This window comes from Pinus tabuliformis, chromosome 5_2 (assembly GCF_031772625.1).
Source record: "Pinus tabuliformis cultivar Carrire ecotype Pingquan chromosome 5_2, CPIR1, whole genome shotgun sequence".
Lineage (NCBI taxonomy): Eukaryota > Viridiplantae > Streptophyta > Pinopsida > Pinales > Pinaceae > Pinus > Pinus tabuliformis.
Window position 1 is genome coordinate 579,687,551 of NC_142306.1, and position 25,569 is coordinate 579,713,119.

Below are 25,569 nucleotides of genomic sequence, written 5' to 3' on the forward strand. Positions count from 1 at the left end.
CACCATACACCTTTGTGCTTCCACTGGATAACACTACCTACTATCGTACCACCCTACATCATAAGGCATCCCACGCGTGCCAATGTATCTGCCACTCTGCTAGTGGACCCACCATGATGCGTGACATATCTCTTGTCCTGTCGTGGTAGACCTAAGCGACCTAACTCCATATATGCTAGGGGGAATATCGCTGTTGTGCCAATCATTAGTGGCTCCCGTGTCCAATACATCAATGGGAGAGCATTGTCTCCATATAGTGCCCTATTCGGTGGCCTACCGATGTCACCTCCTCTGACAAGCTCCTGCCAGAGTGTGCTAGTCATCCCATGAATCCATGCACGACCAACATCCCCAAAAAACTCACGGAGTCTGGTTGCTCCCTTGTCAATCCAATCCATCACTCATCTTGATGGAGATCCGAAAGTGTGTGGGTGCTCAGTCACCGAAACTGTCACGTTGCCAATACCACTAGCCAAATCCATGAGGTGGTGGGGAATTCCACTTGGATCCCAACATTCGTCATCCTGCATCTCGAGTACAAGGTAGGAAGCTCCAGCTGGGTCCCAATGCCAACCTGGGTCTCCAGTATATCCAATGTTTGGGAGCTCTTGTTGGGCTTCACTCTTGACTACGACCATCTCCATAATTCCAATCCACTCCACCGGGTGCCAACTCAGAATTTCTTGCCATCCAACCCTAAGGGTAGGATTGAATGCACGTCTACCAACACGTGCAACAACCTCATCATGTAAATGTTGCGCCTTGCGCAACTCATGTACCCTCGTCTCATTATCCATGGGTAGCATCACATATCACTACATATGGCTAAGCACCCTTACGCTCCTCTACATACAAACATGTTTCTCTGTGCCCCTCAGTACACAACCGCACCCAGTTGCACCCTTTTATGCACTGCTGGATACCACCACTGACTACCATATCATCCTAAATTAGCTGGCATCCCTCATGTGTTGAAGCAGTCGTCACTCCATGCAGAACTCTAGGGGCGTGAATCGCTCCTACTTCATAAGGCAAGCCCACACATTACAGTACACCACCATACACCTCTATGCTCCCAATGGATGACACTGCCCAATGTCGTACCACCTTGCGTCATAAGGCATCCCACTCGTGCCAATATATTTGCAACTCTGTTAGTGGACCCACCATGATGCGTGACATATCTCCTGTCCTGTCCTGGTAGACCTGAGCAACCTAACTCCATACATGCTAGGGGGAATATCATTGTTGTGTCGATCATTAGTGGCTGTCGTGCCCAATACATCAATGGGAGAGCATCGTCTCCATACAGTGCCTTATTCGGTGGCTTGTCGATGCCACCTCCTCTGACAAGCTCCTGCCAGAGTGTGCTAGTCATCCTACCAATCCATGCATGACCAGCATCCCCAAACAACTCGTAGAGTCTGCCTGCTCCCCTGTCAATCCAATCCGTCACTAATGCTAATGGAGATCCGAAAGTGTGTGGATGCTCAGTCACCGAAACCGTCACACCGCTAATACCCTCACTAGCCAAATCCATGAGGTGGTGGGGAATTCCACTTGGATCCCAACATCCGTCGTCTTGCATCTCGAGTACAAGGTAGGAAGCCCCACCTGGGCCCCAATGCCAATCTGTGCCTCTAGTATCCCCAATGTTTGGAAGCTCTTGCTGGGCTTCACTCTCGACTACAGCTATCTCCATAAATCCAATCCACTCCACTGGGTGCCAACTCAGAACTTCTCGCCATCCAACCCTAAGGGCAGGATCGAATGCACGTGTACCAGCATGCGCAACAACCTCATCATGTGAATGTTGCGCCCTACGCAACTCATGTCCCCTTGTCTCATTATCGTAGTCAACACATGAGATATGTCTAGGTAACTCTACCTCTCCCTCTCCAATGTGTAGAGGCAATCCAATAGCATTACTAGCCCCATCTATATATGTTTGAAGAGGGCTGCTCCCATGCTCTAATGTGTACTCTAGTTGTACCATTAGGGAATCCAATTGTTCCCCAACGCGAGTCAGTTTGGTTGTTGACTCGACACAAACTGCTCTCATGCCCTCCAACTCCTCATTTTATTGCAGAATAGCTTCCCGGACTATCTTGGCCTTCTGCTAGAACGCTGGCGCTAAGTTGTTAGAACTGTTGTGGGAAGCTATCATCTGAAAACTCAAACACGATCTTGTATATCTCATCAACGGGTGCCTCATCAATGAATGGCACCTCATCAGTGGACGGTATCCTCATCAATGGTGGATACCCCTATGCCTCCTAGGACCTCATCAATCTGTTGTGGCCAACGATCATCTGGAGACTTGAACACGACCTTGGTTACCTCATCAACTAACAACACCTCATCCATGGGTGGCACCTCATCAATGAATGGACCTCTAAGTGTATGCTCTACTCTCTCCACTAAGGTGTCAATTGGAGCTAGCAAAGGGATCTCCAACAAGGGTGACTCCTGCGTCACATTGGGTATGTCTACATGCTCCTCGCACTCCAGTGTGCCTTGATACTATTGAATTCCCCCACATGGTTTAAATGGCTTCACCTCCATGGCCTGCGCACCTCTAGTGTCTCTATCACAAGGATGAAGATGGATCTGGTCCATCACCTTCTTCAACTGGGCCAACTTCTCATCGTTCCAACAGATCCCATCCCAGAGCTCTTGCATACTCACTCTCCCTTGAGCCATTGGTTTGTGTGGTTATTCAACCCTTACTATGCATGCAGGGCCAACACCTCCATGATCTTGCTAGCTCCCCCACAGCTGGCCAAGATCATGCTTTGATACCACTATAACATTCCAAACGGAAAAATACAATAGATAACAAAAGCAAAGAACTAGCTACAACTATAGAATTCAGAAATGCACAACCATACACATTAAACACTGAAATATGAGCAAAAATTCTGAGCCATTATATTAATATGGGTAAATCTGAGTACAATAAATGAGAGTAGAGGAACCTGGGCTTGCTATTGCAAGTTATGACAAGAACCCATGTGTGAATCCAATGTTGAAATGCTGGAAAGATCCCCCATGGAGAACTGCGCATGCCTAGGAAGAATTGCTAGCTGCTGTTGGAAGAAAACTGAAGAATCTGCTCTGTAAAGTGCCCAGAATGAGATGAAACTGGGTGAGCAGCCTCCTGGCAAGAACCCCAGGAAAACCTAGAAATATCTCACGAACCCAAGTGGTGGAAATGGTCCCAGAGTGAATTGCTAGCTGTTGGATGGAACTGGGAATTCTGCCCTCAAAAGTGCTCAAAATTTTTTGCAAAATTAATCCTAGCCTCCTCTCACCAAACCCATAGAAACCCATAAAGGGTTTGGGATAAATCCACAAGTCACCAGTGACCCAAAATCTGCGTATTGCTCCCACTAGTCTGTTGGTGAAGCTACAGAAATCAGACTGCTGCAAAATGGCCCCAGACTCCCTCAAGAAATCCTCTCCAACTCTTGTGAAATTCTCTCCTAATCTCCAAGTGATTTCCAACACTCCAAGCCTCCAAAACACTTGTTCTCAACAAGTACACAAAAGTTGCTAGTACACCCTTGTGCAGGCCCTGGATAGACAAATTCGACCCTCCAATTGACAACACTTTCAACCCTGTAAATCTCCAAGGGAAAAATCATCCTCCTTGTGGGAGATTCTCTGCAAAATCTCCAGCCTAAACTCCCTTGTTTGCTAGATCTTCTCACCCACACGAATTTCCTTCTACGCCTTAGGAGAAGCATGCACCAATTGTAGAATTACCTGCAAATTGGCACCTCAATTTCCCAGAACAAACTCTAATTACTCTCCTAGGGTGACTCTCAAAGTTAACCGAAGATAGAGGTGGAATTCCCTCTTGCGAATTCCTTGTGCTAAACAACACTAGTTTACTTGCCTAAACAACTTAAGGAAACTTGTGTTCATAAGTGAATTTGTCAAAAGATCCAATTGAAGGCCTCCTCTCCTTATTTATATTTGCTAGCTTCCCTTCTCTTCCCTTGGTGGCCCCCACTCTCTTTCTCTCTCCTAACTTGCTCCTCCTCTTTTCTCTCTCCTCCAAGAGTGTGAGTTCCCTCCATGGGTTAAATTTCTCTTTCTTGTGGCCTCCACATTCCACTAGAGTTGCAATTTCCTTTTTCCCTCCTAAATCCGAATGTTGGAAATGTATTCTCTTTCCAAAATTGCCTCTAATGCGGAAAATCAAATTGGGGATACTACATCATCCCATGGGAAAGTGAGTAGCTGACTCTCCATTTTCCAGTCCAATGAGGTATCAATCTCTTCCAAGACTATGGGTTCCCCAGCAAATGTTTAGGACAAGTAGTTGTGTCTTAATCAAGGATTGTATTGCATAGAGACTAAATCATTTAATTGTTGTTCCAAATGGTTATTTTCTTCATTTAAATGCACTCAAACACATTCCACTTCTGCTTACTCCTGAAAGTGCTATTTTTTGGCTACGGATTATCTTTGCAAACCTTTGCAATCCAGGGCAGTGGCTTCCAATGGGCCTACCAATTAGTTGTCATAAGATGAAGTTCGAACAAATTTTAAAATTCAATTTTAGAATTATAGATGATAGAATCTAGAATAAAATGTTTAACTTAAAGCTAAAAACAAAATTAAAATTGCAAACTTAGAAGGCATTTTGTTCTTTGTCAAATGGCCAACTATCTGCTAAAAGAGCAAGAGCTTGTCCTACAAGCCAATGACTAGGAGTGCACTGTATCCTGCTCATTGGGATCGAGGACCGTGCACTCTATACAATTATCTAATCCGTCCACAACTCATTATCCTCTTGTTACCCACCATTTTGTGGGTGATATCCCTAGGAGAATTTTTTTTCTCCATGACTGTCCTTAGCTAACAGCGAACATCCCCTTGCAGCCACCAATTAGCTCATTGTGCCATTTCTCCACCACCTGAGCTAGCCATGTGGTCCCTCACCCATATGTCATGATCGTATGTTTGAAGGTGGGCCTCCCAAACCTAAAGGTATGCCTTGCCATTTGGTGATTGAGTATTTTAGTTTACTTATCATGGAAATTCTTTGGCATGGACTAATGGGAGGATTTGGCGGAAAGAGTGGGCTAGGTTTGTGCTCTTGTTCCCAGGTCTTTTTTGGATGTTAACCTTGGACCCTAGTCCAGTGGGATCTCTTTTACTGACCTTTGGGCTTTAAGGATTGTACTACATGGGAAACCCCTGTTTTGGTTGTGTGTTCCCGCTCCCCAATCCACATATATCACCCTCGTCCCGCTCATTATAATCCCATTCAACACTCCTCTCACCTTGGTCCACAAAGGGTCAGCCAACTCCCTCCCCTTTGCCCACACCTTGGGTCGGGCTTGGAACGATGCCCATAGGTTGATGCAAAAGAAAAGAAAAGAAAAAGCATAATTGGCCACAATCAACAGTGAATTGTACCACAAAATGCAAAAGATGGTAGGGACAAAAACATTTAGCACGTGGGCAAAAGCTAATACATGAGCTCTACCCCCTTCTATGGTCATCACCCTAGTTCCTATAGGCACTAGATGGGCCTCCTCTATCATTCAAGAACCCACGATTGTCCCAAATCCCTGGTGGGCGATGAACTGCCCCACCTTAAAGGGGGTATCCACTGCTATACTTTACACATCTTGCTCTCATTCCCTTGAGCCCTGAGTAGTTAACCAAAGAAAAATCATAAAAGAAAAAAGGCATATGAAGAAGGGTGAAAAAATCAAGGCCGGGGCAACTCGTGTACCACGATTTCTACCTCCTTCACATCATTCACCCAAGTATGGGCTTCCCTTTCATTGCTACCCTTGTACCATGACATGTGACCCAGGTTTTCCCCTTCATCCCCTACTCCGTTCCATCACTTTGTCACATGTCACCACCTTTTGAAGGATGTACCATGGACATCCCAACCCCTTTAGAAGTAGAAACCACCTAATAGGGTGCTTGGTTAACCCCCTTTGAGCTTGGAGACATTTGTACATTCCAAAGCCCACTATGGAAGGGCATGCCATTATGAATTGCCCACCTATTTTCCATGGTTTGTAAACCCATTTACTTGATTTCTTTAATGACTTGGTGCACTGGAGGGCAAGGGGACGCATGGGATCTTATGTAGGATTACAGGTGGTCTCATATACGGGGTCCTAACCCTTCATAGGGCTACATTGGCACATGTAGGGTGTGTGTAGAGAGCCATGGGCCTCCATAGCAGCAGACATCATTCCATGGATCCCCAAAGTCATTCAGAGATTTCTCGTGGTTAACCTATTCAACAAGGAAGATGCACCTGGTCCACCATGCCCAACTGGCTCCACAATTGTACTATACACTTGGCAGATGGTCCAGGATCTATATGATGATATGGCATCACTTATTTCATCATCCTAGCCCTTGCAGATGGTCTACAAGCATCTTCGATTTGTTTGGAGACCCATGAGGACATTTGTGTGCCCCCACATCCATTTGGGAGCACCACAGGTTTATTACTTGGAGAACAAGGGGCCAACCCCTTTTCCACTATTTTTGGAGTCCTATTTCACATTATGGCACCTATGGACTTCATTAGGCCTCCTCTAAGACCCAACGACAAATGTTATTGATCATTCGACCCTATTGAGAGGCTAACTCCTTTGTTATTGAGTTAGTTTGGTGCTCTTGTCACCAAAGGTACTTGTTATTTTGCACATTAGTTTATTCTAGGGGCTAAATTAGGCCAAAATACGCTAAATCGAATTCATTAGACATTATATAAATAGATGATGAGTTGATTCATTCTCTCATCATCACTTGGATTGATCATTCTCTCTTAAGAGATTTTCGCTATTCCTTTTGGATGACGAAATTGGATGGATGGATGAATTTTCATGTTTGGATATCTTCATTTTTGCCTTGGAGCTCCTATATTGGCATATGATGATGATTGGATATACTTGTTCTCACATGTAAGTGTTATTTTAATGCTATTTTGTCATTCTTTTCTATGTCACATAAATGATGCTAGGATTTTCGCTATACTAGGCCAAAATTTTGATGCTTTTCATTGGTGAAAGGATATGAATTTGTCTTTTATTAGCGTTGCATCATGTTATGGGCCATGTTTGAATAAGTGAATGTTCCTAGAGATATTTCATTGAAATTTATCTTGATAAGTCATCACATATTGAACATTGAAGTATAAAGACCTTGAAGCAATTTTTCTCATGCCCTAGTTGTCATGCAAAATTGTTCTAGAGGCCTCCTTGACTGAATGAAACCATCCTAATCATTGGAATCTTCTTGACTCCATTTCTCCCAAAGGAATAAGCACTGGTCTTCCATAGGTGATCACCTTAAAGCATATTTTTCTCACCTTCTCCCTTTCTTTCTAGGCCTAGCCTACATAGGTCACCTAGGGCATCACTTATCTCACAATCTAGCCATCCAAATACTTCGATTTTTGGTCCACAACTGCGCTAGAGTTTTCTCTAGAGGCCCTCCAAATTTGAAGCAAATCCGATGGTGGGATCTCAAGATATTGCAAGCCCTAGCTCGAGGACTATTTCTTGCCTTAGGTTTCCCTTGGCTGGTGACCTCATTGGGATTATTGCATCAAATTCAACGAAAATTTCCCCTTTAGTCCCTTTATCCCCCTCAATTAGGTCAAGCACACCCTTAGTTGATCTATTCCATCCTCTTGACCTGATTCTGGGTCCACTTAGCCACGTGTGGTCCCATAACATTTTAAAGATCAATCTACAAAGACCACTTGGAATCCAAGTTTCCACAAGGATTTTAGGGGCTAGGAGTCTCCTTGACAAGTCATATACTCAAACCCTAGCCCTTGGAAATCCCCTAAGCCCTTCTTAGAGAGCATTTCACCTTGCTTTCCAAGCAAGTAAGCCATGCATTTGAGCCTCTCTTGTGAATAGGCTTCTAGGATCACCTTTCACCCTATCATTGATCCATTCATCTACATGATCCTCATTACACTGGGTTTCCTCCCATCGGTGAAAGTCCATAAAGAGCAGGGAGCCTTCGTTGAAGTGATAGTGGGCTATCACTCCATTGTTTCCCTTGACCTAGTAGTTGCCTTATAGTAACCCCCTCCTAGGACCCCTGCTAGTTTGAGTGATAACACCGCTGAACAATGAAAATTTGAATATTGATGCAGCTATTAAAATGGCTAAAACCGCATTAACTTTCTATGCACCTTGTTAATAGTAATAATTTGGTAATTACATTGCTAGTAAATATGGGTAAATGGGCTTTGTATTACTCTACAGACAATTTACTCGCAACCTCTTTGACAGCTACATGTTACATTACACAAATGCACTCTGCTAGGTTTTAACACCCAACCTCTTTCAAAGCTACAAGCTGACATTAAACAAGTGTACATTGCTTGGTTTGAACACCCAACCTCTTTGTCAACTAAAGGTTACATTACACAACTAAATATTTCACACTCTGCTGGGTTTGATTCATGGATTTGTGCAATTTCTATATAGTTCTCCAAATTTGTGTTCTCAGTTCAGTAACAACTGAGGATGCCATCCTCATTCATACTTATGCATGGATTCTATCCTACAGTTTACCGCCAGCATCACATCCAGATTTCACTGTTTCTTTGTTCCATATAGTCCAGTACCAAAATTGAAACCAAACTGACATTCATTGAAATTTTAAGTTTGTGAAAGGCCTCAGTGCCAAACCTGTCTCTGATACCACTGTGGTGTATCCCCCTCATGGTTAGTCAGGTACCCACTTAATTGAAATTCAAAGTTTCTTCTCTTGCCAGTTAACAATATTGACTGTAAAATGAATTGGAGCTTCCAACTTGCACCAAAATTCATGTGTGGAATTGAAATTATGCATAAACAAAACTTCATTTATTCACGTACATATTCATTAATTCACCCCTATACCCAAAATTTACACAATACATAATAACATATGAACGTACAACAACTGCATATGGAATTTTACCATTTAATCATGACCTCCATATTAGCTTCTGCCCACATTGAGTATGCTAATTCTAAGGTTACATGCATTCATATCAATAATGTTTCATGTAAAATTTTTCTCAACTAGTGCAATTAATGCAACTTAAAAAATATCATTTCTTTCCTAGAGGCTTCTTGGATCTTAATACTGTGAATTTTCAACCATAGGGCTGTTATGAAATATGAATAAAACAGCAATACCAGCAGATAATTTCACTTCTTAACAACCTGTTAGCACAAATTTTTACCGCTTCAGAAATTAAATTATCTGGTGAATCTGGGATAAGAAAATTCTGTACAATATATAGGAAAATCCGCCTTTTGTGTCACTAGAAAATCTCTCTGTATGGGCTGGTGCATGCCAACCTCAGGGGGTGCCCCTAGTCTTAGTATTAGCTGTTTTCACCTTTAAATCTGCAACATAACACGGAAAAAACAGCGAACTAATCACTGTTTGACCAGCAAGTTAGTGGCCAAACAAGTTTGTAAAATTCTGAGTTTAACATGTGTAATAATATCTAGCAAATAATCTTTTGATATGGAAATTTAAGTAGTTAAAGACCATATTTAAATGACAGATTTCAGCAAAGAAAATAGCTTAAAAACTTATGCCAAATTGCACCAGCATAGATCCATCTTAAATACAGATCTAACATGAGACGAGAGGGATCCAATTTCTTCACATGCAAATTTTTTTTTATGAGTTCATATTTCTGTATAGTTATTAAACTTTTTTTTATTTTTAGATTTTTTTTATTTTGGCCGACATGAGCAAAATTTCAACTTTGATGACGGATGGAACACCCTTACACATCATACTGGGCTGTAGAATGAGCCTCTTGGCTCAATAAAATACCACTAGACATTGAACAAACCCAGAGAGAGAGAATAGATTACAACAGAGCTTTATTCTGCAAAGGCCAAAAGGCTGGTTGCAACAAGATGACTATTACAAAATTGATAACAATGATATTTGGACACAATAAAGTAAGAGCTAGAAGAGAGAAGAAAGAATAATGGAGGCAAGAAAGTAATGTTGATGCTATTATGGCATGTATATTTCCATAGTTAGTAATATAATGTTGTTGAAAACTTCTGGTAACCTGTGTATTTTGTTTGAAGAACCCGACGTTTTGGGTGAACACTTCACCCATCTTCAGGGACAAGAAGCTTAACTGATGATGGGAAGAGTGCTTGACCAAGATATATAGAGAATGGGGGAAAATAACTGTTAGAGAAAGTGAGATTAAAAGGAACGTTGCATAAATGATAAATTTGACTATAACTATAGAAAGAGAAATAAAATAATTTAAAAAAAATTGAAATTAAATTATTTAATAATTTAATATGATTATTATTGGAATTATCAAGAATTTTATTAGTTATATTAAAATTTTAGAATGAAAAAAGAAAAAATATATAGAAATAAATCAAAAAGATTAAAAATGAATTAAAATTAAGATATTTAAAAATTTGATTGGTCAAAATTCAAAAAAGGGTCAAACATTTGAAATGGCTAAGAAATAGTATATTTTTTATATTAATAAATACAATTATTTTATTAATTATATCGAAGGTATAATTAATTAATATAATTATTGGATTTATAATTTAAGGTTATATTAATATTATTAGAATGAAATGAGAAAAAAACACAAATAAATCAAAAGGATTAAATTTGAATTAAAATATATATTTTTTGATTTGGAATTGGTCAATAGTCAAAAGGTCAAACATTTGAAATGGTTAAGAAATGGTATATGATTTAAATTATTAAATACTATTATTTTATTAATTATATCAATGATAGTTAAATTGGAAAAAGGAAAATTAATTAGCAAATGCATTAAAATTGATTAAATATTACAATGAGGAATAGAAATGACTATGTAAAGAAGAAAAATAATCATAAGAAGAAATTTATAAGGAAGGGAAAGGGGGGAGTAATACTTACAAAAGAGAAAATATAGAGGGAAGAAGGGATTAGGAAGGGTTATAATTTAAATTAGAGGGAAAGGGTTTAGATGATAAGAAATGGATGGTGGGTTTCCAGGAATGGCTTAACTGGTATCCATCATCCCGATTAAAATTATTAGGATGTTTTTCAATTTCAAGGCTTCCCTAATGACCCGGTTGGAATGATATGGAACATAAGCTAAGATTTTGGTTTTGTCAAAACAAATAAGGTGCTTGGTATTATGGGAGTGCTCATCAATGACAGATCTTGCAATGCGGTTGCGGAAGGTGTCCACCATGTCCTCTTTCAATCGAGCTTTAAAGGATCTATCGGTTTGTCCTACGTAAGACACTCCACAGGAGCAGGTGATCTCATGGACTCCAAGACCTAACATAGGGTCATTTTTATCCTTGGCCGATCTGAAGAGATGGCTGAGGGTAATCTGGGGCTTGAAGAAGGTTTTGATGTTCTTTTTAGAAAGGATTTTGGATAAATGATCGGTCACCCCTTGAATGTAAAAAAGGGTTACTTTGGCTAAGGGGGGGTGCTGGGAAGGTTTTTAGGATGGGTATGGAAAATAGAGTGGAAGGCTTTGTTAATCTGGGAAGTGGAGTAACCATTAGATTTAAGAGCTTTGGAGAGATGGGCTTTTTCCTTGGGAAAGGATAGGGAGGAAGAGATTTGAATGGCTCGGGTGACAAGGGCTTTAAGAACGACATATTTCTGAGCAGGTTGGTGGTGGGAGTTAGCATGAAGGTACCTATTGGTATGAGGCTTCTTTAGAGGGAAAGGGTTTCGATGATAAGAAATGGATGATGGGTTTCTAAGAATGGCTTATCTGGTATCCATCATCCCAATTAAAATGATTAGGATGTTTTCAATTTCAAGGGCTTTCCTAATGACCCGGTTGGAATGGTATGGGGCAGAAGCTAAGATTTTGGTTTTGTCAAAACAAATAAGGTGCTTGGTATTATGAGAGTACTCAGCAATGGCAGAGTTTGCAATGTAGTTGTGGAAGGTGTCAGCCATGTGTTCTTTCAACCGAGCTTTAAAGGATCTATCGGTTTGTCCTATGTAAGACATTCCACAGGAGCAGGGGATCTCATAGACTCCCAGACCTAACATAGGGTCATTTTTATCCTTGACTGATCTAAAGAGACGACTCAGGGTTTACTAGGGCTTGAAGAAGGTTTTGATGTTCTTTTTAGAAAGGATTTTGAATAAATGATCGATGACCCCTTGAATGTAAGGAAGGATTACTTTGGCTAAGGGAGGGGTGTTGGGAAGGTTTTTAGGATGGGGATGGAAAACAAAGTGGAAGGCTTTGTTAATCTGGGGAGTGGAGTAACCATTAGATTTAAGAGCTTTGGAGAGATGGGCTTTTTCCTTGGGAAAGGATTGGGAGGAGGAGATTCGAATGGCTCGGGTGACAAGGGTTTTAAGAACGATAAATTTTTGAGCAGGATGGTGGTGGGAGTTAGCATGAAGGTACCTATTAGTATGAGTCCTCTTTCAATAAACTTGGTGAGTGAGGCAACCATCAGAGAGGGGTGAGACAAGGACATCTAGAAAGGAAGGGAATGGTTCTCTTCAAGCTCCAAAGTGAACTGAATGTGGGGGGAGATGTTATTGAGATGGGAAAGGAAATCATGGAGCGCAGGTATACCATGGGACCAAATGACAAAGGTGTCATCAACAAAACACTTCCAACATTTAGGCTTAAGGTGGAAGGTCTCAAGGGCCATGGCTTCAAAGTGTTCCATAAAAATATTAGCGACAACAGGAGAAAGGGATGAGCCCCTGGTTGTGCCCTCATTTTGTTCATAACAAACCCTGTCAAAGGTGAAAAAGGTTGTGGTAAGACAAATTTTGTTAAGGTTGAGAGTTACAGGATCTATAAGCTTGGAAATGAGATCAATGGGTTCAGGGACTGGAATTTCGGTAAATAACGAAAGGACATCAAAGCTAACCATGATGTCATTCTCATCAAGCTTAAGGTTCTTGATTTGCTGGATGAAATCAGAGGAGTCTTTAATGAAGGAGGTAGAATAGCCAGAAAAGGGACGAAGCTTTTCTGCAAGGAATTTGGAAAGGGCATGGGTGGGACCTCCTATAGCACTTGGCAATAGGTCTAAGGGGGGTATCCAGGTTGATGCTTGTTCAAGACAATTTGATTTGTATGCTTGGCCTTCCCCTTGTAATTTTTTCCTCCTCTTTAATCCCTAAATGCACACTAGTAAGATAGGATGTCAAACTCCAAAATTGGCCATCAATGCATATTGGAAAAAAGCATTGAGTCAATTCAACTTCAGATTGGAGAAGAAAATCTAGTTAAGTGGCACATGCTTGAGTTTAACTTAAGTGTCTTTGAGTTATTGTGAGATAAACATATTTTTGAACATAACTTTGCTAATTTGACTTGGTAAAGATCATCTTGGACTATTTTGAGTAAATTTCACCATGATAAAAATACCTTCAAGTTGCTTTTGGCAAAGGGGTTGACTTTGCTAATGGTACCTCCTTGCATTTAGTGAGTTCAATTTGGCATATTTTTAGGATCTTGACCTAGTGAGGAAAAGTGTGCTTTTTTGTACCTCCTTGCATTTAGTGAGTTCAATTTGGCATATTTTTAGGATCTTGACTTAGTGAGGAAAAGTGTGCTTTTTTGTCGAGGAAAGTGTGGATTGAAGGAAAGTAGGAGTGGAAATAGGAGAGAAAAGAGGTGTGTGATTAGGAGAGAAAGGAGGAGACCAAAATGCATTGTTGGAAATTGGTTGTCATTCATGTCAACCCAAGCAACAACTAGATGAAGCCTTGCATTAGTTGAAGTAAATGGATGGGAAGACAGTGAATTTGCACACTAGACAATCATCAACTGATTGTATTCGTCATGTCGTTTCTATTGGTAGATGACACGTCATGTAACTCCTCATGGTCGAGGAGATATGCTCTTTGAAAGATGAAGCCCTGAAAGTGTAGTCATGGTGCCCCAAAATGAGATGCTAAAGGCAACCCTTTGAAATGGCATTAAAATTCATGAATTCTTTTAACGATGTAACTTATGTCTTGAAGGTTGGAAAAGGGTATCCAACTCATCCCTTAAAGGAATATTTGTTATATTGAAAATTATTTTAAATGGAGATCAAGTTAGCCTTGAAATTATTGTGTTTGAATAAGGTCGGCTCTAGGGCTAGTCGACCCCTCTTCTAGATCTCCCCTGCTAGTATAAATAAGAGAGCTTGGTTCCATTCAAAGGCATCAATCAAGCTTAATGTTTTTAATCAATGTCTCTAATATTTTATGGTCGGTGTAGTCATGTTGATCTGAGAGTTAGGACAGACTTTTTCTGAGGTGGTTTGAGTTTACCATGTTATCAATTTGTGATAGTTATACGCTAAAGTCTGAGGGAATTTTTTGAGGCGAGGCTTGTCTTTTGGCCTTCTGAGACTCGAATTGATGACTAATTACACCGGTTTTGAGGGTTGTTTTCGCACTAGTCTGAAGCCACTCCAAGGCAATTTCTGAGGCCTATATTTATGGCATATTTCAGACAAATTTTGAGGCTTTCTTTGGGTCATTCTCACACCAATTTCAGAGGCTATTTGTGGGCAATTTTCGCACCAGTCCTAGGGTTTGTCTCAACCCTTTTCTGTGATAGTCACTAAACCCTATTTCGGTCCCACTGTGGCAAGTCTAAGGTTGTTTTCAAGGATATATATGAAGCATTTTGAGACCCAAGCTAGGGTTAGTACATCAGTGAATTTAAGTTTGTCTAGATCAAGTAAAGAAGCTCATTTTGGCCAACAAAGAATTCTGATCAAGGCCGCAAATTTGAGCTACAATACTCCTATGAAGGTCACAGAAGAAGGGTTAGTTAGGGCCTGCTTAAGGCTGAATTCAAGGTCTATTAAGGGCTTCCTCTAAGAAGACATTCAATCGAGTTTGAAGTGTTTCCAGATCTGTTTTAGTGCCATTCTAATTTGGAGAAAAGGGGGAATTAATACTACAGAACCGTAGTTATTGAGGGTTGTCTTAGGCAAATTTTTGACTAAAGAAAGGTGACAAGTTTTGCTTGTGCTTACATACAAGGCATATTTAAGGGCTAAATTAGAGGTGTAATCTTGACGAGGGTTGATAAGGGGCATCTCCAAAGGCAGAACTCTTGGCAAAATCAGAAGCAATTAGTGGCATCATCAGTGGTATTTAGTGGAAGCCTTCATGTAACTGGAATCAAGTCCTCCCTCAAAAGTGTTGCAATTAGAGCTATGATTTGTAAATTTTGTTGTATTTTGTTGTGTTGTTCCTTGCTATGAATTAAAATCTATACTTGATAAAGGTTTGTACAAGAGTCATTGATTTATAAGGGAAGATCTACAACAACTTTCAAGAAGTAGATATACTTTGACAGTTTGACAAAGTTTGTTGACTTTTTGTCATTGCATATCTGGGAATATATCAGCAGAGACAATAGTATGGGTTCATTTGAATATCATTGTAAGTGGTTCATTGTCCTGATACGGGAGCCCACATTTTTTTCTATCTGTTACTTCTAAGGTGGTTGGGTGGTGCAAGGCGGAGAGTGAAGTCTCCCTTAGGTTGGAGCTTGAAAATACTTCAGGGTGGCAAGGTGGTGCTAGGGAAAGTTGGAGCTTGCAGGGTGTTGGAGCATCCTTCTAGTTGGAGTTGGTAAAATTAGGATGTTGGCACATCCTTCCAGTTGGAGATGATAAAACTAGGGGGTTGGAGCCTCATTCTAGTCATTGATGGAGAATCTTGGAAGTTGGAGCTTCATGTTGATGTAATTTTCAAGACATATATTAAAAGCGTCTGGTGGTTTTTATCCCGGAAGGGTTTCCACCTAAAAATTTCTTGTGTACTGTTCATGTGATTTGATGTTTTGCCGATTATCTTATTTGATTTGTGAAACAATATTTAATGCTATGAAAGTAATTAAAATTAAGTAAAATAATAATTCACCCCCCTCTCATTATTTCCAACACGCACTAGGGGAGAGAAAAATATAGAAAAAAATAGCGATTGGAAAATTGGTATATTCATGTCACACCTTTCACTTTGCCACATCACCGATGACTGATCTATAATCTTGCCACTTGTCCAACCCATGAGTTGCCACGGGTCATTCCCTTAGATATCCACATCACCCTGCTATAAATAGAGATGCCACAAATAGCATCTCCCCTTCAAAAATAGGAAAAAATTAGAAAATTCTTGGAATGGATAGGGGGACCTTACGATATATAGTACGCCTAAAAATAGGCATTGCTAAAAATAGAAATTTGATTGCATGTTCACAATATTATACTCATTAATCTTAGAATCTAATGGGGAACCCCATTATGCAATCAACACTGGCATGCCAATACTACAAAAAATAAAAATGTCAAATTTTGATGAAATCACCCTCATCAATATCAGTGTTCAGTGGGGAGTCCGAATGTCTAACTAGACTTGGCATGCGACCATTGCTAAAAATAGAAAGTGCTCAAATTCTCATGAAACCACACTCATTGGATTTGTCTTTCTTTAAGGAATATGAATCGATGACTAAAATCAACATGTAATACTACTAAAAATAGAAAGTGCTTGCCTGTCACCTGTAAGTAGCTCATTAGACTCAAAATCTCTCTGGGATTCCAACTATACCCTTATCTTTGACATGGAAGTCTTTAGACAAGACCTGTTAAAAATAGTAAATTCCATGCATGTCACTCGAATAAGCCACACTAGAATCTTGGGTTCATAAGGACCTCGAATATGGAATCAATACCACCATACAAGCCCTAAAACTTTTTCTCCTACAAAGTAGGGGACCTGCTTAAAATAGAAACTCTATCCAGTCCGTGTAATTATTGTTGTGTTTGAATCATTAATTATTGTTGTGTTTGAATCATCACTGAATCATTCCTGCAACCAATCTCCTTGGGAACCAACCCCTAGCCCAAGCAAACTTTGTCTTTGAACCTCCATCTTGATGACATGTGTTGGTCTTTAACCGTCCAAATTTGCAATGGGAAAATTTAGAGGTTAACACAACCCCAATCAACAAGGCAATCCAAGGTAAAGGATATCAAAGTGTGCCAATAAGTTTGAACGCTTTAGGGAAATCTTATCACGCATAAAACAAATATGAATTCGCTTTGAGATAGCTGTAATTACAATAGTAAATCTTCCTTATATTCAAGGTTAACGTTAAACCTCTTAGCAATTTTAGCCTTGACTTTTGTAGTTTCAACAAGACATACTAGTGTTGGAAATTACCAAACCATGAAGATAAAGATAGTTGAAAATCAAATTGGTAAGGCAATTATGGATAGCTGAAAACTTCGTATATACAGATATCACATTAGCATATTCTTCAAGGCAAGACATTTTTTTGTTGTCCACTTCTTATAAAGTACAATCAAGGGTTTAATCTTAAAACCTTAGCTCTGATATGTTTAAGGGATAAAACCCTAACCTTAGTAGTGAAGATGTTCCACAAGCTCCAAAAAATCCTAGTGCCTCCAAGAATAGAGAGAGTACAAAGATTAAAACCTAAGAGAGAGATCAAAACACTGTTCTAAGATTGCCACATGAAACCCTAGCACTCCATCTCTAAACACAAGATGTACAATAATGAGTGAGTTAAAGAAATGACTTTTCTTAATCTTCTATAAATATAAGAGGTAAGGGAGGCCAACAATACACAAGTGGGCCTAGATCCTAACAAGCAATCTACTACCAATAAATAGACCCACAAATGTGAAGTGCTACACTCCAAGGATACACATGTCAAGCTACAAGGTTATGTTGTACACAATAAAGGCTCCAAGGTGATGTTGCTCCACCTAAGGTGATGCTGCTCCACCTACGTGATCATTGTCATAAGGTAGGTGTCCACAAGTCAACTATTAGCCTCCATGCAAGAACCCAAGCAACTGAATGCCATTTAGGGCTCAATAACCCCCACCAAAATGTTCAACGCTGCTTGTCTAGTGTAAAGCATCCTCTAAGAAAGTGCAATTTTGTCTCAAGGTGTCCAATGCTCCAAATAAGAAAGCCCTATAATTGATCCAATTGAGGTCTAGGAAATCAAGAGCAAGCCATTGCCACATCTGCATGTCCATCATGGACCAACCAAGGGCTCATCCATACCCTGTGTACCTCATTCATGGTCCCAAACTCCAAGTGTTAAGTGCCCTCCTCTAATTGCCTAGCACTCCTCTTAGGTAGGTACCTCTCCTAGTTGAGCAACCAATTCCCTTGTTATGTGCACCCAATGGGTTAGTCAACAAGTTGATTAAGGTATCAACCTACTAGACAAGGGTGTCAGGCTAGAACTCAAATCAAGGTGAAGCATCTACCTGAACCAAACCACCCAAAGTGGCCATGAAGCATCACCAAGGTGAAAACACTTTTGGAGTAACCTTAAAAGCTAACACTCTCTCTATACAAGAAAAATGTTTTCTATAATGCCCATCAACTCCCTTTGAAACTATAGCTTGTAACTCCAACATCTCTACGAAGTTGAAACAATACTCCTCAATCATGATGTAACATCACACCTACTTTGCAAGAGTCATACCCACAAGTACAAGTCCATAGACCTTAGCATCCAAATATTCATTGCTCATAAAGGTGTGTCTTTCTCAAAGCAATTTGCAACTTGGCCTTTGGATGGTGAACATGCAAGAAGGATATGACATGCTAACTTGGTTCACTCCATCAAACCAAGCTACTCCCTCATCCCCATGCTAGGGTATCTAAAAGAATAATGACCATCTATGAACCTGAAGGAACATAACCCTGGATCATTGCTTCTTGCTGAACTCTAAAATCACTCCAAAACAAGGAAGAAATCAGCAATAACATGTCAAAAACTTAACATCCCTAAAGTCATCATCATAGGCCAAAATCCTCCGACACCACATCAAGAATTGCTTAGAACATATTGCAAAGATAATCACATCTCCATATAGGACCAAGGAAAGTGGATAAAATGCATCAAAACACAAGATGAAATATGCATACATCTTAACTCGTCAATCATGAAATATCAAGCTCAAGAGAAGAGGGAACAACAACAAGAGTCATCATCAAACGTGAACATAAGAATCCCTCCCATGCACCTCAAAATTGACAACAATTGAAGCAGTAACCTCAACAAGGTCACCTTGCTCATAACGAGAGAGAGAGTCCTAAAGCAAGAGTATCTTCATGGTCAACTCCCTCTAATTAAGAGAATCCATAGTCATTGATGCTCATCACTACTTCCACTAGTTGCAAGTTCGGAATCAATTGCTTATTCAACCACCATAAGTACAAATGCACTAGATCACTGATAAATTAGCATCTCACTAGCTATCATATCCATGATTAATCTCTTTGCAAAAGTTCATGCTATACAACCAATGCTATCGCCAAGGGATAATGTTGGAAGCTCCCTTTGCTTGAAATAATCGTTGAAGTTGAGTAAGGTCACCATCACAACTCAACCTCAAATCTGCTTGTAATCATCAATCTATCACAAAATGAAGCAACCCATCTCAAGCTCCAAAAGTCATAAATAAGTAAATGATCAATCATTGGTATATACTAGGACAAATCAACCATCTACCATAGGTCCTGCTTGATATCATGCCCATTGGAATATAGATCACATACCTACCATCAATGAAGAAGATTCCCACCTATCAAGGTGAAAATACACAAGAACCTGCTAGAACAAATCAACCACCTATTGTAGGTTCTCTTGTGCATCTCACCTACTAAAAATAAGTCCATGCCATCCATAAATAAAGTAGAACACAATGATATCCATTGTAACAAATCAACCACCTATTGCAGGTCCTCATTGGCATCTCACCCGTTGAAAATAAATCCATATCAGTCAATAAGTAGGTAGATCCACCACCTTTCACAGGTGTTAAAACATATTGACAATCCCTAGAACAAATCAACCACCTATCATAGGTAGTCCTGGGTATCTCACTGATTGAAAATAAAACTATACTAGCCAATAATCACATAGATCTACCACCTATCATAGGTGAAAACATACTTGTAACCCCTAGAAGAGATCAACCACCTATCGTAGGTCCTCTCAGATTTCACACTAGCCAACTCCCCATGAATCTTTCAACTAGCTCTCCCCATTGACTTTGCTCCCTCACAAAATTGATAACTAGGGTTTGAAACCTAGGGTTTCTTATTCCCTTACTCTTTTGTCAAGTCTTAGCCATCTTTAACCATCTCCTAGACTCCATCACCTAAGGTCAAGGCACTAGCCTTTTGTTACATGGTTGATCATTTTGAAAATCATCGTAAATCTCACTCTTCTTCTCCCTAACCTCATTTTCGGCCTCTTAATGTAAGCCACTAGCTAGCGCTAGGGTTATTTTCTCAACTAGGGTTTGATATGTTCCTTGACAAAGGGATTCAACACGTGGAGGTGAGGTATTTTTCTCAAAATCAAGTCATTCTCGTGGCTAATTTCTCTATTTTAGGGAAAACATCCCTTGCCCTAGGTAGATTTTGCCCTAGAAAAGCCCTAGTTTGCCCTAGGCTTCAACTTGGGGCTTATTGAAGGTTTCTTGTTCCATATATTAAAGGTATACATTTGTTGGAAGCCTTTTCTTGGCCTTGTGATCCTAGGTTGATCTATTTTCCTTGCTGGTTCTCAAGCCCTAGGTCACATTGTGCCCAAACTAGGCCATTTTGAGGGTGCAAATTGCCTTGTTGTGTTTGCTAAGCCTTGTTCTTAAGTGGTGCAACCCTGCTTAAAGTCTATCTTGTCACCTTACCCCTTGTACATGATAGATCCTTTAGGCAACCTAATATAGGGAAGCCTCCCTAGTGGTGAAACCCCACAAAAGAGTAGGAGATAGTGGTCGTGGTGATAGTGGGCCACACTTCATATTTTTTTCCCTAGGTCTAGATCTTGTCTTGTGAGCCATCCTCATAAGACCTGCTAGATTTCGAGGCAATAGGACCAACAAATTTTATTAGGATGGAGGTTCAAAGACAAATACATATACAGGTTGAGGGTTGGTTCATGGCGAGACTAGTTGCAAGATTGGTTAAGTGATGGTTTAGACACATTTTGCATAGATTAGAGAGAGTTGCTATTTTTAGCAGGTTCCCTATTGTTTAGGAAACAAAGTTCTATGCATGCTACAATAGTATGGGTCAAATATCCAGAGGCCCTATGAACTCGGGATTCCAGTGAGGCCTTTTCATATGACATGCATGGCACTTAGTATTTTTAGTAGGTTTTGTCCGATTGCTCACATGTCAAAGATAGTGGTATATTTAGAATCCTTGTGAGATTATGAGTCCGATGATCTACTTATGGTCGACATGTGAGCACTTTCTATTTTTGGTAGTGCTTGCATGTTGATTATGATCAAAGATTTTGATTCCTTACTAAAAGACGAATCCAATGAGTATACTTTCATGGGATTTTGAGGACTTTCTATTTTTAGTAGTGGTTGCGTGTTAGGTCTAATTACACATTTAGGTTCTCCACTACATATTGAATCCAATGGTTGTTGTTTTCATATAAATATGAGAACTTTCTATTTTTAGCAGTTGACACATGGCAATGATGATTACTTATTCAGACTCCCCATTGAGTTCTAAGTTTGATGGTAGTGGTTTTGTTCGATTTTGAGAAATTTCTATTTTTAGTAGTCTTAGTATGGCGGTGCTGGCAACATATCTAAGTTCCCCATTAGATTTTGAGATTAATGAGTATTATATTGTGGACATGTGGAGTCTCGACACATTTGTATTTTTTCGTAGTGCCTACTTTTAGGCATGCTATATATGGCAGGGCCCCCTTTCTATTTGGGGCATTTGATACCTTTTTCTATTTTTTAGGGGGGATTCCTATCTTTGGCATGTCTATTTTTGGTAGCATGAGGTGGTAGTTTGGGAGGTTGACACATGGAAACAATTGAGGATGCATGGTTGGCAATAAATTTGATGAGTCATTGGTGATGTGGCAATTGAACAAGTTTATTTTTCTCTCTCCTTGTGCATTTCCCTTTCCTAAATTCTCTTCTATTTTCCCTCTTCCTTATCCCCCATTTTCTCTCCTAGTTTTCCTCCCACTCGTCCCCCTAAATTTTCTTCTTTTTTCTCTCATTTTTTTCTTATTTCCCTCCTAAATTCCTCCCTTTATTCTTCACAATAAAGGAACTAATTTGACCTCCTAACTCAAGTTCTAAAAAGAAGGCTTGAACTTTGAGTCAACTTGAAATTCTAAAAAGGAAAGTAAGGAGAAAATTAAGGCAACTTGAATTCCTTGAGTAAAATTATGGCTAAGTCAAATGCTAGAAAGGGAAAATGAAGAGAAACTTAAGGCAATTCAAATCTTTTGAGAGAAATTAGGGAGAACTCAAACTGGTAAAGAAGGAAAGTAAAAAAAAAAAAAACGCTCAAGTAGAATTTGCTAAATTTATCCTGGAGTTTTTTATCTCATGCTATCTCCAAGATGCTTGTTACATTCATGAAAGGGTCATTTAACTTAGTTTTTTCTCCACTTGGAGCGCAGTTCATCCAACCATGTGAATTAATACACAATAATGGGGAATTCGACATTTCCTCTTCTTGGCACAAATTGGAGGAGGAAATAATTTATTTAAATGGGTAGAAGGCCAACTTTCTAGTTCGAATTGTCTTGAGCAAGAACAAGCAGCCATACAGCAGCAGTTCCGTCTCAGATTTGTTCCTGGGAGACAGACTAGGTCCTCCAGCATTCAACAGTGTGTGAACCCCCCAGGAAACGATTTAGTGGACAGTCTGCACTTGCCATTGGCTTTTCATCGGGCCAACAGAGTTGGTTGAGTTTCTTCAGTGTTATTCATTCAGCCTCAGATGTTAAGAGAGATGGGTCTGATCCTCAGACCTATTAGCTCATGGATCTTCTCAGCTAGGGCCAGATGTTGATTTACTTCATGCATTGTATCTTTTATAGGAGACCGTTTGGTTCTCCCGCTTTGCATATACATTAGTGTACTCAAAGTCCCTTTGTCCTCCTTTGTGGTCATTATCTTATCTTGTCTATCTCTTTTCTAGCTCTTGGTACTTTGTGTCTAGGTATCATTGTCTCAACTTTTGTAAAAGTTATCGTGGTGCAGCCAACCTTTTGGCTCTTGCGGAATAAAATTCAATTTTGATCCACTCTTTGGTTTGTTTGATTCATTGTTATCTTGTTCAAATTATTAATAGTTTTCAGCTATTTATTTGGGAAATTAGCCACTTAGATATGCTTTCGTCTCACAATATTTTTCCATATAAAGGGCTGATTTGTGGAGGACTATTCCACACTTTAAACTTAAGGATTTTTACATATTCATTTGGATACTAACTTGTTGGTCAAATAGCCTTTATCTTGCTGTTTATTGAGTTTTTTATTGGAGATTTTCAGGTTAGAACAATCGGTACAATCATTAGGATTTCCCCTCCGCAAGGTTGGCAAACACCAACCCAAATGGAAAGGAGGATTTGCCAATGACACATAGGGTAGATTTTTCTATATATGTGTTGACTTTTGCGGCGGATTTTAAAAGTTTATATCAGCTCTAAGGGCATACAAATTAGTGCTAACAGATCCAAAGTACGAAACAACTAAATTTGCACACATCTCTAGGGTGCAACATTCTACATAAATAAATAAATAAGCTTTAAAGGGACTTAAATGTGGGCTTTTACCTCTTATCCTCCTTTGCTGTTTTACTTCTGAATGGGTTAATCCATCAGATGTTATCTTTATTAGAAATAGTTACAAATTTTTAGTTCATAGTAAGACACACCCTTCTGTGATTTGTGTAAGAGGATCACCTTAATTTGGGAGCTCTGTTATTTTTCTGCAATCATAAGCAACATATTAAGGCTGATTATAGCATGCTGTTGCAGCTTTATTTTTCCCTAATAATTTATAAAATCAGCCCTTTAAGATTAACATCTTGACCCAAGTTTTCCCTAATTGGATATGCACTAGCCTTGGTCCACCATTTCTTTCATTTACAAGGGACATATTAAACTTATTTAGAGAACCCCCTTTGCTGAAGGAGAGCTGGGGTACAAAGAGCGGACTACAGTGGTGATAGTGGGTAGCTAGCTCTTCTTCATTTACCGCTAGGGTTGCACTTGTATTTTAGGGCTTTACTACTTAAAATTAAGGTTTGGGAGGTAACATATATTTCTATACACATGCCTCATGGGGAGTTGAACCTTGGTTGGTGATTTGATCATCCACGCTCTCACAATTGTTCCACAACCCTTTTGGCAATTTAGACAGAATATTAATATGAGATGGGTTTCTATTCTATTTTTAAAATCACATACATATATGCTGTAAATTGCTCTGGCTTGCTTTCACGGGGAAACTAGCCATTTATGGGCAATACTATACATGATGCACGTGTCTCGAGGAAATGAAACCTTGACGAGTGACTTGACATGTCACCATGTCACCATTGAACTATAATCCTTTTGACAGTTCAGACAGAATATTAGGATGAAATGGGTTTCTATTTAATTTTGAAAATCACATTCATATACATTCATATCAGCCCAGGGATTGCAGATGCAACTATAAGTCTATATGCCCTTGAGCATTTTTGTAAAGCAGTGGGGATGCAAGTCAATACTAACAAGACCAAAATAATGATTTTCTCAATAAAAGGAAGCAGAGCCAGCATACATTCTTCTTTGAAGGCAACATTCTTGAAGAAGTAAATGAATACAGGTACCTTGGGATTGATTTCAACAAGCAGCTTAATTGGGAGGACTGCAGAAAGAAAATAATTTTAGGAGGGTGGAAAACATTACATGCTCTTCAAAACAGATGTAGAGAGGCAGAGTTATGGGATTGGAAAACGATTAAAGTGCTTTTTGGGCTTCTAGTTTGTCCAGTGATATTATATGGGTGTGATTTGCGGGCTAGCAGCATCCCCGTCTCAAAATGGAAGCAAATTGAGAAAATCCAAAAACGCTTGATCATGAGCAAGTTCAAAATAAAAAGTTCGGTTCCTTATGAGATAATGTTGAGTGAAACAGGAGCAGCTCCCATCGAAGCAATTGCTATGGTGCATCTCATAAGGTACCTAAAAAGAATTGAGCAAATGGGAGTAGGTAGATGGCCTAAAGTTATCTTCAATGAAGGCATGAGTGAAAGAAAGAAATCATGGATGAGACAAAACAACAAAAGGATGCAAAAATGGAATATTTACCTCAATGCCTGTCCCACAAATAACAAGGAGTTAAAGAATTTTGTTATGGAGAAGTTCTGCAAGCGTATATGGGGAAAAAAGTTGGGTAGAAAGAAGAAGTACTATGTTAAGGAATTCAACCCCGCTTGTGATCCCCAACGAAAAGAGTACATTGGAGCTAACATTCCATGGAGAGAAAAGATTCTTATTGCTCAATTAAGAACTAACTCGCATCAACTTCGGTGCGAAACATGTCGGTGGAAAAGACCTAAAGAAGCTTGGGAAGAACGGGTGTGTACTTTTTGCACTTCTGGGCCAGTGGAATTGGAAAAACATTTCATTTTGGAATGTGATGCTTTCGGAGACATCAGAGACAATTATGGCAGTATGTTAACAT

At 39.6% G+C, this 25,569-nt stretch overlaps 1 protein-coding gene across 7 annotated transcripts in view; it reads left to right on the plus strand.

Annotated features, from left to right (window-relative positions):
- LOC149160309 (lysine-specific demethylase JMJ18-like) overlaps positions 1-25,569 on the plus strand; it is a 153,456-nt gene that overhangs the window by 28,804 nt on the left and 99,083 nt on the right. The gene's annotated exons all lie outside the window — the stretch shown is intronic.